This window comes from Heterodontus francisci, chromosome 22 (assembly GCF_036365525.1).
Source record: "Heterodontus francisci isolate sHetFra1 chromosome 22, sHetFra1.hap1, whole genome shotgun sequence".
NCBI classification, from domain to species: domain Eukaryota; kingdom Metazoa; phylum Chordata; class Chondrichthyes; order Heterodontiformes; family Heterodontidae; genus Heterodontus; species Heterodontus francisci.
The window spans coordinates 33,964,914-33,976,649 of record NC_090392.1 but is presented as its reverse complement, the minus strand read 5'-3'; positions in this window follow the sequence as shown (position 1 = coordinate 33,976,649).

Below are 11,736 nucleotides of genomic sequence, written 5' to 3'. Positions count from 1 at the left end.
TTCAAACAACAGTGTGACTGGAAATGCATTGAGACACACACACCCGAGTGAGAGTGTTCCAGTCCGTTGACTGTAGAAAGAACTTTAACCAGTTGCACAGCCTGAAAAACAGAGCATCATTCACAGTGGGGAGAAAATGAACATGTGTACAATGTGTGGATGAGGCTTCAACTGATCCAACCTGGAGGGGCACGAGGACACCCACAGCTCGGAGAAACCATGGAAATGTGGCGATTGTGGGAAGGGATTCAATTACCCATCCCAGCTGGAAACTCATCGACGCAGTCATACTGGAGAGAGGCCATTCACCTGCTCTGTGTGTGGGAAGGGATTCACTAATGCATCCATCCTGCTGACACACCAGCAAGTTCACACTGGGGAGAGGCCATTCACCTGCTCCATCTGTGGAAATGGATTTGCGAAATCATCCACCCTCACTGAACACCAGCGAGTTCACACTGGAGAGAGACCATTCACTTGCTCTCACTGTGGGAAGAGGTTCGGGCGTTCATCCAACCTCTATCAACACAAGCGTGTTCACACTGGGGAGAGACCATTCACCTGCTCCTTGTGTGGGAAGGGATTCACTTGTTTAACCAACCTCACATCACATCAACTTGTTCACACTGAGAATCGACCTTTTCAATGTTCTGACTGTGATTCCAGCTTTAAAAGTACAAGGGATCTGCTGAAACACCAACGCAGTCACACTGGGGAGAGACCATTCATTTGCTCCGTGTGTGGGAAGGGATTCACTCACTCATCTAACCTGCTGACACACCAGCGAGTTCACACTGGGGAGAAGCCGTTCACCTGCTCCAAGTGTGGAAAGCGATTCTGTCGCTCGTCCAGTCTTCTGAGTCACCAGCGAGTTCATATGGGGAGGATCCGTTCACCTGCACTGTTTGTCGGAAAGGATTCGCTCAGTCATCCACCCTGCTGAGACGCCAGTGAGTTCACACGTAAGAGTACAGGGGTTCTGCTGTTATTGCTACTGTTAATCACATCAGGTGAGGTTTGTTTCTGCTGATAAACTCCAGCCCAGTTATTGGGATTATTAATATTTTGATACCTGTCAAATAAATCAGCTTTGTGTCAAATACAGTGTGTTGGATATTTGACTTCTCCAGGATAAGAGGAGACACATTGCTGTAACCAACTGCTTCATTTCTGGGCCTTTTCTCTTTTTTAACTCCAGATTATTTCAGTTCCCCTTAACTCTTAATTCCCTGAGGCACCAAATATCTGTTTATCCCAGCCTTAAATATATTATCAGTATATATCAGTGATTCCCCGCAGCCGTGGCAGACATATAATTCAAAATGTTGAACAGCTTGTAAGCCCAGGGTTTCTTTTTTAACTGTCGAGTATGTCTTTTGGTGTCGATTTAGCTTTTTTGGAAAAGTATCCCACTGGCCTTTCTAAGCCCAATTCATCATCTTGTAACAGGACTGCACCGACTGCTGGTCACTGGCATCACTTGCTACCTTCAAGGGCTTTGTGAAATTTGGAGCAGCCATTGATCAAAACTGCTTTCAGCCTCTCCAAAGATGCTTGGCATTCCCCTGACCACACTACCTTGGCTTTCAGTTGCAGCAAATCTGTCAGTGGAGCAGCTATAGTGCTGAAATTTGGTACAAACTTGCAGTAGAAAACTACACACCCCCCAAAAACCTCATGATCTCTCATTTAGTCTTAAGGGTAGGGAACTCCACCAATTGATACAAGGTGTTCAGGCAAGTTAGGAAAAGAAAAAAGGGGGAGAGGTGGCGGTATTGATTAAAGAGAGCATTGTAGTGCTGAAGAAAAAGGATGTCCCAGAGGGGTTGAGGACAGAATCAATTTGGCTAGAGCAAAGGAACAAAAAAGGTGCGGTTACGTTGCTCGGTGTTGTCTATAGACCACCAGCTAGTGGGAAGGACGTGGAGGAACAAATTTGCAAGGAAATTACAGAGAGGTGCAAAATTTATAGGGTAGTTATAATGGGGGACTTTAATTATCCAAACATAGACTGGGATAGTAGTAGTGCAAAGGCCAATGAGTGGTAAGAGTTCTGAGATGTGCTCAGGAAAATATTCGACAGCAGTATGTTGCTAGCCCAACAAGAAAGGAAATACTGCTAGACCTGGTTGTTGGGTATGAGGTGGGTCAAGTATCAGTAGGACAGCATTTGGAGGACTGTGATCATTATATCATGTTTAGGCTAACTATAGAAAAGGAAAAAGAACCATCTAGAAGTAAGAATTAACTGGGGAAAAGCCAACTTCAATGGGGTTAGAATGGAGCTGGGGCGAATAAATTGGAGTCAAAAGTTGGCAGGAAAACCAATAGCTGAACAATGGGCTGCCGTCAAAGAAGAGATAGTTCGGGCACAGTCAAGGTTTGTTCTCTTGAAGGGGAAAGGTAAGGCAAACAAATCCAGGGCTCCCTAGATGACAAAAGAGATAGAGATTAAGATAAAGAAGAAAAAGTGTGCTTATGACAGATGCCAGGTAGAAAATACTACTGAAAACCAGGCTGAATATAGAAGTTCCAGAAGGGAAGTTTTAAAAAAAAAACAAATAAAAGAAACCGAGAGACCATGAAAAGAGATTAGCAGCTAGCACTAAAGGAAATCCCAAAGTTTTCTGGACATAAAATAGTAAAAGGAGGAGTGGGGCCGATTAGGAACCAAAAAGGGGATTTACACATGGAGGCAGAGGGCATTGCTGAGGTATTAAATGAATATTTTACATCTGTCTTTACCAAGGAAGAAGATGCAACCCAGGCAATGGTGAAAGAGGAGGTAAATCTGACACTAGAAGGGTTTAAAATTGATAGAGGATGTATTAGAAGGCTTAAAGTGGATAAGACCCCAGGACCAGATGAGATGCATCCAAGGATACTGAGGGAATTGAGATTGGAAATCGTGGAGGCACTGGCCATAATTTTTCAGTCTTCCTTAGACCTGGGTGGTGCCAGAGTATTGGAGAGTTGCAATCGTTACACCTTGTTCAAAAAAGGGTGCAAAGATAAGCTCCGGAACTACAGGCAGTTAGTTTAACTTCAGTGGTGGACAAAATTAATAGTCACATGGACAAATGTGTCACTGAGCAGGTTATTGCAAAGCAAGTGCCGCTTGTTGGCACTGTTAATGACCCCTTCCGTCACTTTACTGATGATTGAGAGTAGGCTGATGGGGCAGTAATTGGCCAGATTGGACTCGTCCTGCTTTTTATGGACAGGGCATACCTGGGCAATTTTGCACATTGACGGGTATTGCTTAGCAATAACCTGCTCATTGACGCTCAGTTTGGGTTCCCCTCAGGGCCACTCATCTCCTGACCTCATTACAGTCTTGCTTCAAACATGGACAAAAGAGCTGAACTCCAGAGGTGAGGTGAGTGTGACTGCCCTTGAAATCAAGGCAGCATTTGACCGAGTATGACATCAAGGAGCCCTAGTAAAACTGGAGTCAATGGTAATCGGGGGGGAAAACTCTCCGCTGGCTGGAGTCATATCTAGCGCAAAGGAAGATGGTTGTGGTTATTGAAGGCCAATCATCTGAGCTCCAGGACATCGCTGCAGAAGTTCCTCAGGGTAGTGTCCTAGGTCCAATCATCTTCAGCTGCTTCTTCAATGACCTTCCTTCAATCATCAGGTCAGAATTGAGGATGTTCGCCAATGTGTGTGCAATGTTGAGCACCATTCGCAACTCTTCAGCTACTGAAACAGTCGGTGTAGAAATGCAGCAAGACCTGGGCAATATCCAGGCTTGGGCTGATAAGTGGCAAATAACATCTGCGCTACACAAGTGCCAGACATAACCGTCTCCAACAAGAGAGAAACTAACCATCTCCCCTTGACATTCAAGGGCATTACAATCGCTGAATCCCCCAGTATCAACATCCTGGAGATTACCATTGACCAGAAACTGAACTGGAGTAGCCATATAAATACTGTGGCTACAAGAGCAGGTCAAAGGCTAGGAATCCTGCGGCGAGTAACTCACTTCCTGACTCCCCAAATCCTAGACAGTTAGGAGTGTGAGGGAATACCTTCTGCTTACCTGGATGGGTGCAGCTCCAACAACACTCGAAGCTCGACATCATCCAGGACAAAGCGGCCCACTTAATTGGCACCCCATCCGCAAACATTCACTCTCTCTACCACCGACGCACAGTGGTGGCAGTGTGTACCATCTACAAGATGCACTGCAGCAATGCACCAAGGCTCCTTCGACAGCACCTTCCAAACCCGTGTCCTCTACCACCTAGAAGGGCGAGAGCAGCAGATGCAGGGGAACATCACCACCTGCAAGTTCCCCTCCAAGCCGCACGCCACCCTAATTTGGAACTATATCACCATTCCTTCACTGTTGCTGGATCAAAATCATGGAACTCCCTTCCTACAAGCATTATGGGTGTACCTACCCGACATGGACGGCAGCAGTTCAAGAAGGCAGCTCACCGCCACCTTCTCAAGGGCAATTGGGGATGGGCAATAAATACTGGCCTAGCCAGCGACGCCCACATCCCATGAATAAATTTTTTAAAAAATCATCCCCTTGTTGGAATGTTCAGGTCTTGGCATGCTTGTCTGCCCATTTCTTCATGGTTGTTTGAGAAGCTTTAAGGTGTTCCTGTGCCACTCTGCGGGCTCTCGTGAGCTGCTCCTGGAACATGGATACATAATCTAACACGGAAGACTTGTCCCTCTGTTCTCACAACTTTTCTTTGATTAGTTTTAGAGGACCTCTTGCCTCATGTCCATAAACTAATTCAAAAGGACTAAAACCGGTAGACTCATTCGGTGAATTACTAGTGGCAAACAGAAGAAATTCCAGCTCTTTATCCCAATTATGTGGATATTCATGACGATATGCCCTTATCATTGTTTTGAGGGTCTGATTGTACCCTTCTAAAGCCCCTTGTGCATGTGGGTCGGATGCTCAGGACTTCAACTATGTTGCACCCAGATTTCTCATAATTGCCTAAGAAACTTTAGACAAAAAATTGGAAACCTGATCTGACTGGATCTCAACTGGTAATCCATATTGAGTGAAGAACTGGGTTAACTTCTCTATCACTGCCTTAGCAGAAATTGTTCTCAAGGGAATGGCCTTTGGGAACCAAATAGCCATATCCATAATAGTGAGTACTGAAGGGGTTAAGTAGAAACAAGTTGAGTTTTAGAAAAGCATTTCAGCAGAATTTCAGAATTTAACAAACATGCTGCTATGGTAAAGAGCAGGATTAGGAAGCGAAGGTTGGAGCTGGGGCCTCAAGGCCACTGTTTCCATAGAATCTTGGTGTAATGGGAAACAAAGAAATAATAAGTTTAGAATGGAGCCATCTGGTATGTGTATTGATAAGGCGGAGGATGTGTTCATTGGAATGTGTAATCAATCATCCGTTGTTTGAACACATTGTATGATAAGAACGGTATATAAGTTCGTGCTTCTGAATGTAAAGTCCGAGTATTACCTCGGAATATCTGAGGTGGTGTCTTTCCTTGCGTACGCTTGAATAAATCAATTGAACCTGTACCTGAGTCTACTCGTGTGGTGATTTGAGTTATCCCACAACAGTACATATTGGTGTTTTCAGGAAAAAGGTCCCACACAGTCCAACACCCAACTAAAGGGTTCCCCAAAATCTGGTATGGGAATTAGAGGTGCCGATTTTATTGAAGGCTTACCCACAATCTGGTACATATGGCATGTTTTACAAAACTGCACCGTGTCCTTGTGAAGACCTGGCCCGTAAAAATGTTGACTTGCATGTAGTTGGGTCTTGCGGATCCCCACATGTCCCGCCATAGGAAATTTATGGGCTATCCTTAATATTTCCTGGCGATGCTAGGACTGTGTCACTATCTGATGCACCACTGTCCATTCTTCATCTGAAGGTCTGTGTGGAAGTCTCCACTTCCTCATCAGATCCCATTTTTAATAGGCTGCGTTTGCTGACTACGCAACCACTAGGTGGCACAGTACTTGCACATGCACAAATGCAGACTCTTCAACTGGAGTGTCAGTGTCTGCGATGTTCAGGCAGCTGCCAGGCGCTGCTCAATTTATCACAGGAAATGCTTATGGCTAGATCGTTCTAGCAAACTAACCTTACATTAAGTTGGATGGGAGCCCAGTATTGTGCTTTGTAGTTATAGGATACTAAATGTAATCCTCAAAACCATTTAATATTCCATTAATCCTATTAAATACAAAAGGAATTTTATGATTGAATTTCCATTGGACAATAGTGAATTGTCATCCCGATCGAAAATCGGGAAAATTATAAAATGTGCTGCCAATTCGTTATTGTGATTCATTTCTATGACTGACCAGTACTGATTTCACAAGAACGTAGCTACTAGCTCCCACCCCACTGGCTACTCTTTCTCTTTTTCCCCCCCCCCCCCCCGGCAACTCGCTTTCTCCCCCTCCTCTCTACTGGCCGCTACCCACCCTACCCCAACCCCCACAGCCACTCGCTCCAGACCTTGTTGCTCCCCCCCCCCCCCCCACTCCCCTGGAGCGAGTGGTCGAGAGGAGGAAAGCGGCACAGCCTGGAGACAGCAGCTGGACGGGGGTGGCGGGGGGAGGGGAAGCGAAGCGAGGAACAATCGGCCAGGGGAGTGGGGTGTAGCAGCGAGGTCTGGAGCGAGCAGCTGAGAGGAAGAAGTGTCGCGGCCTGAAGCGAGTTGCCGAGGGCGGGAGAGCAGCCAGTGAGGCGGGAGCGAGTGACGGGTATCGAGCTCCAGCCTCAAGGTCTCCCCTACAGCTGAGTGGGGGGCTGGATACCCAATGATGCTTTATCGCGCATGCGCGAAGATGGACCAGGCACGGATATGCGATGATGTCATCCCGCGCACGTGCCACTTAGTCCTGGCAAGTTGTAGCTACGCATGCGCACAGCTTGGCGCACTCCGATGACCTCAGTGGGCCGCTGCATTGTCAGGAGTCACTTTGTTTAGTAGCATCAGCTTCGGTTTGAGCCGATTGCGCCACTTTACTTAACTCTATTAGAAAAGACTTACTGAACATTTCCATCGGATTATCCAAATCCCCAAAGAAAGTTTCAGATATTCATCTATCTATCTGGGGTTCCAATTTGACCTCTAACAATGGAACTTGTTTAGCCATTGCTCGGGTCACTAAACATGAAGGAAAAATTCCTGGAACTTTTTCCTGCAATTGCTCTATCTCCTTGACTTCAGTTGGTATTTCCATGACTACTGGAGAAGTTACTACCTTCGCTCCAGCCAAATCATTCCCCAGGAGTAACTCAACTCCATGGACTCCTACGGTTACTGTTCCAGACATCAGGCCACACTCCAGGTGCACCCGATCCAAAGGTACGGGTATATACTCCCCATTGATACCATTCACTAAAAACTTGGCATTCAATGCGCTCTCTGGTGGAAAAGTCATGCCTTTTCCCAGCAAAAGAATGATTCCTGTATCCCTAAGTATAACTATAGGTTTACCTGCTTCACTTGAGGAATAAGGAGTTACTTTTCGTTTTGACCAGAATTTCCTATAACTCTCAGGTATCTTGTTCATGTCCCCCGCACTCAAAGTGGTTTTGTACTTGGCCCTACAGCTGCAGTCAGAGCTGCAGCTTGACCTGTCATACTCTTGGTCTGGGCGCCTTTCTCTGCATTGGCCTTGTGTACCCCAATAAGCCCCATGGGTTTACCCCGTAACTTCCAGCAATCTGTGCAAAGGTGTCCCACCTTGTAGCAATGGAAACACTTACTCCTCCGGACCTCACTCCCAACATCAGCATTTTCTTGCCTGAGGAGGAGATCCTGGTACGTTCCCAGCTGTCCCTTCTTGTCCCTGGCTACTTGCCTTCCTTTCACCCTCCCATCTTCTATCCTTCTCGGGTTTGTGGGGATGATGGGAAAAGGATTTGGGCTTGTAGACAAGCTCGTAATCATCAGTGATCTCAGCTGCCTGTCTGGCTGTTGAAACCTTCTGGTTCTCTACATGGGTTCTTACTAATGGAGGATGTGAATTTTTAAATTCCTCCAGGAGAATTATTTCCCTAAAGGTCTCATACTTGGCCTCTACCTTTAGTGCCCGCATCCAACGATCAAAGTTAATTTGCTTTACCCTCTCAAATTCTATATAATTTTGCCCAGGCTGTTTCTGGCGGTTCTGAAATTTCTGCCAGTAAGCTTCAGGGACCAACTCATAAGCGGCGAGAATCACCTTTTTTTGCTATCTCATAATCTGCAGAAGCCTCCTCAAAAAGCATGGCATAAACTTCTGCCTACCAGAGCTCTGCCTACCAACCTCCTTTGTATGAGCAGTGTCCAGTTTTCTATCAGCCATCTCATCTGTTTCACTATCTTTTCAAAAGGAATGAAAAATGCCTCTACATCCCTTTCCTCAAACTTCAGGAGGGCTTGTACAAATTTAAACAGTCCCCCACTGGGTCCTGGTTGCAATCAGATTCTTCTCCATCAGAACTTTCCCTTGAGTCATGGCCACCCTGTTGTTTTAGTTCCAGCCATTTAAGCTGGTATGTCCTTTCTCTCTCCTTTCCTTCCCTTTATTTTTCTCTTTCTCTTGCCCTTTCTCCCTCCCGCCGCTCTGCTTGCTCCCTTCGAAATGCTTTTTTTCTTTTTCCTCTCTCTGAAATTCTAGCTCGAACTTCTTCCTGTCCAACTGAACCTGTGCCAGTGTTACCTTGTCTTCTTCCGATTCTACTCGTCCCTCTGATTCTTTCACTTCAATCTCAGCTGTCTGGCCACTAGTCCCTGACTTTCAGGTCTCCTAGCTCTTGGTCGATTATCTACCTTCAAGTGCTCTGCCACACTTAACAGCTCGTCAGCAGAAAATGCCTTTAAAGAATCACAATCTATTCCAGATTGCTGCATAAATCCCCTTGCATCAAAAGTAGTGTAAGATTATTAGGTTACTAAAAGTTACTAACCCGCATACTAATTGTTAAAATCCAGCTATTATAAACCAACAACTAATTTATTATCATAAACTAACATTTAGATTTATCAGAACCCTTCTTTGTAGTATGGTTAAAGTGGAAAAACTTAGGAAATAGGGCACAGTATAGACAAGATGTCAAGGCTGAGGGATTCTGGGAGATTATGTCAATTTTTAAAATGCTTACATGCAGTAAAAGGGTGAGACCTTGATAGCAGACAGTGAAAACAGTTTCTGCTTGGATTTGCCTTGTAATGAGATAAGGAACCTCGAAATGTAAAAGCATTGAGATAAAGTAGTCAACACAAAGGGGTACAACTTGCGCAAATTTGAAAGGTTAGCAACCATCCATGTGCTCCTTGCTCACACTGGCCACAAAATTCAGTTCTACAGCACCAGTAGTTTTGACACTACAGGGGCCATTTTTGGTACCAAATAGGTGAACACTACGCATGCTCACTTGTGGCACAGCCTCTTCCTGGCACCATTTTGATGAGGTCAGTAGCGTGTGCATTAGGAGCATGCGCCGCAAGAAGGGAGAGCAGGTAGATCATGATGCCAGTCAGCGTGTGACGCTGATTTGACACGAATATTGCCATTTCCAACCTTGATGCTCGGGCTAATGCCCTCTCTTAAACACACAGCTGAATATGCATTTAGCAGTAGGAAGGGTCCCATCAGAGCTATTTAAAGTGATTGTCAACTTTGCTCAGGTTAGTTACTGATTGATTTCTACTGGCTCTGTCTGAGTTTGTAGAAGTGCTCTTGAGATTTTACTGCCATTTAAAGTTGGTGAAGTTGACAGGGTATGGTGTTGTAAGTGGTGAAGGCCTTGGTTCTGACTTCAAGGGTTCTGGGCAGACCACTGGCTTCCAGTCATGGGTTAAAAAAAAGAACAAAGAACAATACAGCACAGGAACAGGCCATTCGGCCCTCCAAGCCTGCGCCGATCTTGATGCCTGTCTAAACTAAAACCTTCTGCACTTCCAGGGTCTGTATCCCTCTATTCCCATCCTATTCATGTACTTGTCAAGATGTCTCTTAAACGTCGCTATCGTACCTGCTTCCACCACCTCCCCCGGCAGCAAGTTCCAGGCACTCACCACCCTCTGTGTGAAAAACTTGCCTCGCACATCCCGTCTAAACTTTGCCCCTCGCACCTTACACCTATGTCCCCTAGTAACTGACTCTTCCACCCTGGGAAAAAGCTTCTGACTATCCACTCTGTCCATGCCACTCATAACTTTGTAAACCTTTATCAGGTCGCCCCTCCACCTCCGTCGTTCCAGTGAAAACAATCCGAGTTTATCCAACCTCTCCTCATAGCTAATACCCTCCAGACCAGGCAATATCCTGGTAAACCTCTTCTGTACCCTCTCCAAAGACTCCACATCCGTCTGGTAGTGTGGCGACCAGAATTGTACGCAATATTCCAAGTGTGGCCTATCTAAGGTTCTGTACAGCTGCAGCATGACTTGCCAATTTTTATACTCTATGCCTCAACCGATGAAGGCAAGCATGCCGTATGCCTTCTTGACTACCTTATCCACCTGCGTTGCCACTTTCAGTGATCTGTGGACCTGTACGCCCAGATCTCTCTGCCTGTCAATACTCCTAAGGGTTCTGTCATTTACTGTATACTTCCCACCTGCATTAGACCTTCTAAAATGCATTACCTCACATTTGTCCGGATTAAACTCCATCTGCCATTTTTCTGCCCAAGTCTCCAACCGATCTATAATCCTGCTGTATCCTCTGACAATCCTCATCACTATCCACAACTCCGCCAACCTTTGTGTCGTCCGCAAACTTACTAATCAGACCAGTAAGTTTCCATCCTCCTTGGCCTGCAGCATGACCAGGAGAATGAGCAGAGGCAACATGGAGGAGGACTAGCTGCTGCAAGAAGGAAGAGGAGGAGGGGGAAGAGGGGCACTCAACAGGAGGCCTTATCAACCTCGAGTCTTCTGGGAGCATTTCTCTTACTTCAACCTAATCCAGGATCAGCGTGTGCGACCTCTCCGTTTTCGGAAGGAGGTGCTCACAGAAATCTGCCACTTCTTGCAACCAGGCCTACAGCCTCAGAGCAGGGCAAGGATGGTGCTGCCAGTGACTGTGAAGGCGACCGTGGCCCTGAATTTCTTCATGTGAGGATCCTTTCAGTCTGAAACAGGCAACGTCGCTGAACATCTCCCAGTTTGCTGTCCGCTGCTGCACAAGTGAGGTGATGGACACTATTTGGGCTCGATTTTACCAGCTTCCTCCCCCCCCCGATTTGAGGGTCGTGGTTACGGGTCCCAGAAAATATCTCCGGGAGAGGCCTGCCACGGGCCTCAACACCAGGAAAGCACCGCCCCATAGTGCCAGCGGCGGCGAGGCCTCGTGTTGGCCCTACGGCCGCTCAGTGACAGGAACCTCATATGTTAATTTATTTTAATTACATGAAAAAGTACTTACCTCATCGCGATGGCTATTCCACTGCGATATTCCAGCTGGTTGCCGGAACTCCCGCACCTTCGGATCTCTGTTTGGAGATCCAAGGCGGAACATTGGTTGGGAGGAGGGGTGCTGGTAAGTTTTCAGGGTGAGGGGGAATGGGGAAAACCATTGCGATTGGTGGAGGGGATGGTAGGAAGGGGTTGAAGGCTAAAATGAATAAATTTTGGGGGTAAAGGTCAGGATCAAGAAGTTATTTTTTTTGGGAGAGAGGGAAATTCATAAGCTGTTTACTCATTGGTGGTGGTGGGAGAGGGGACTGAAGCTTTGAATAATTTTTTTAGTTTAATTTTTAAAATTATGTA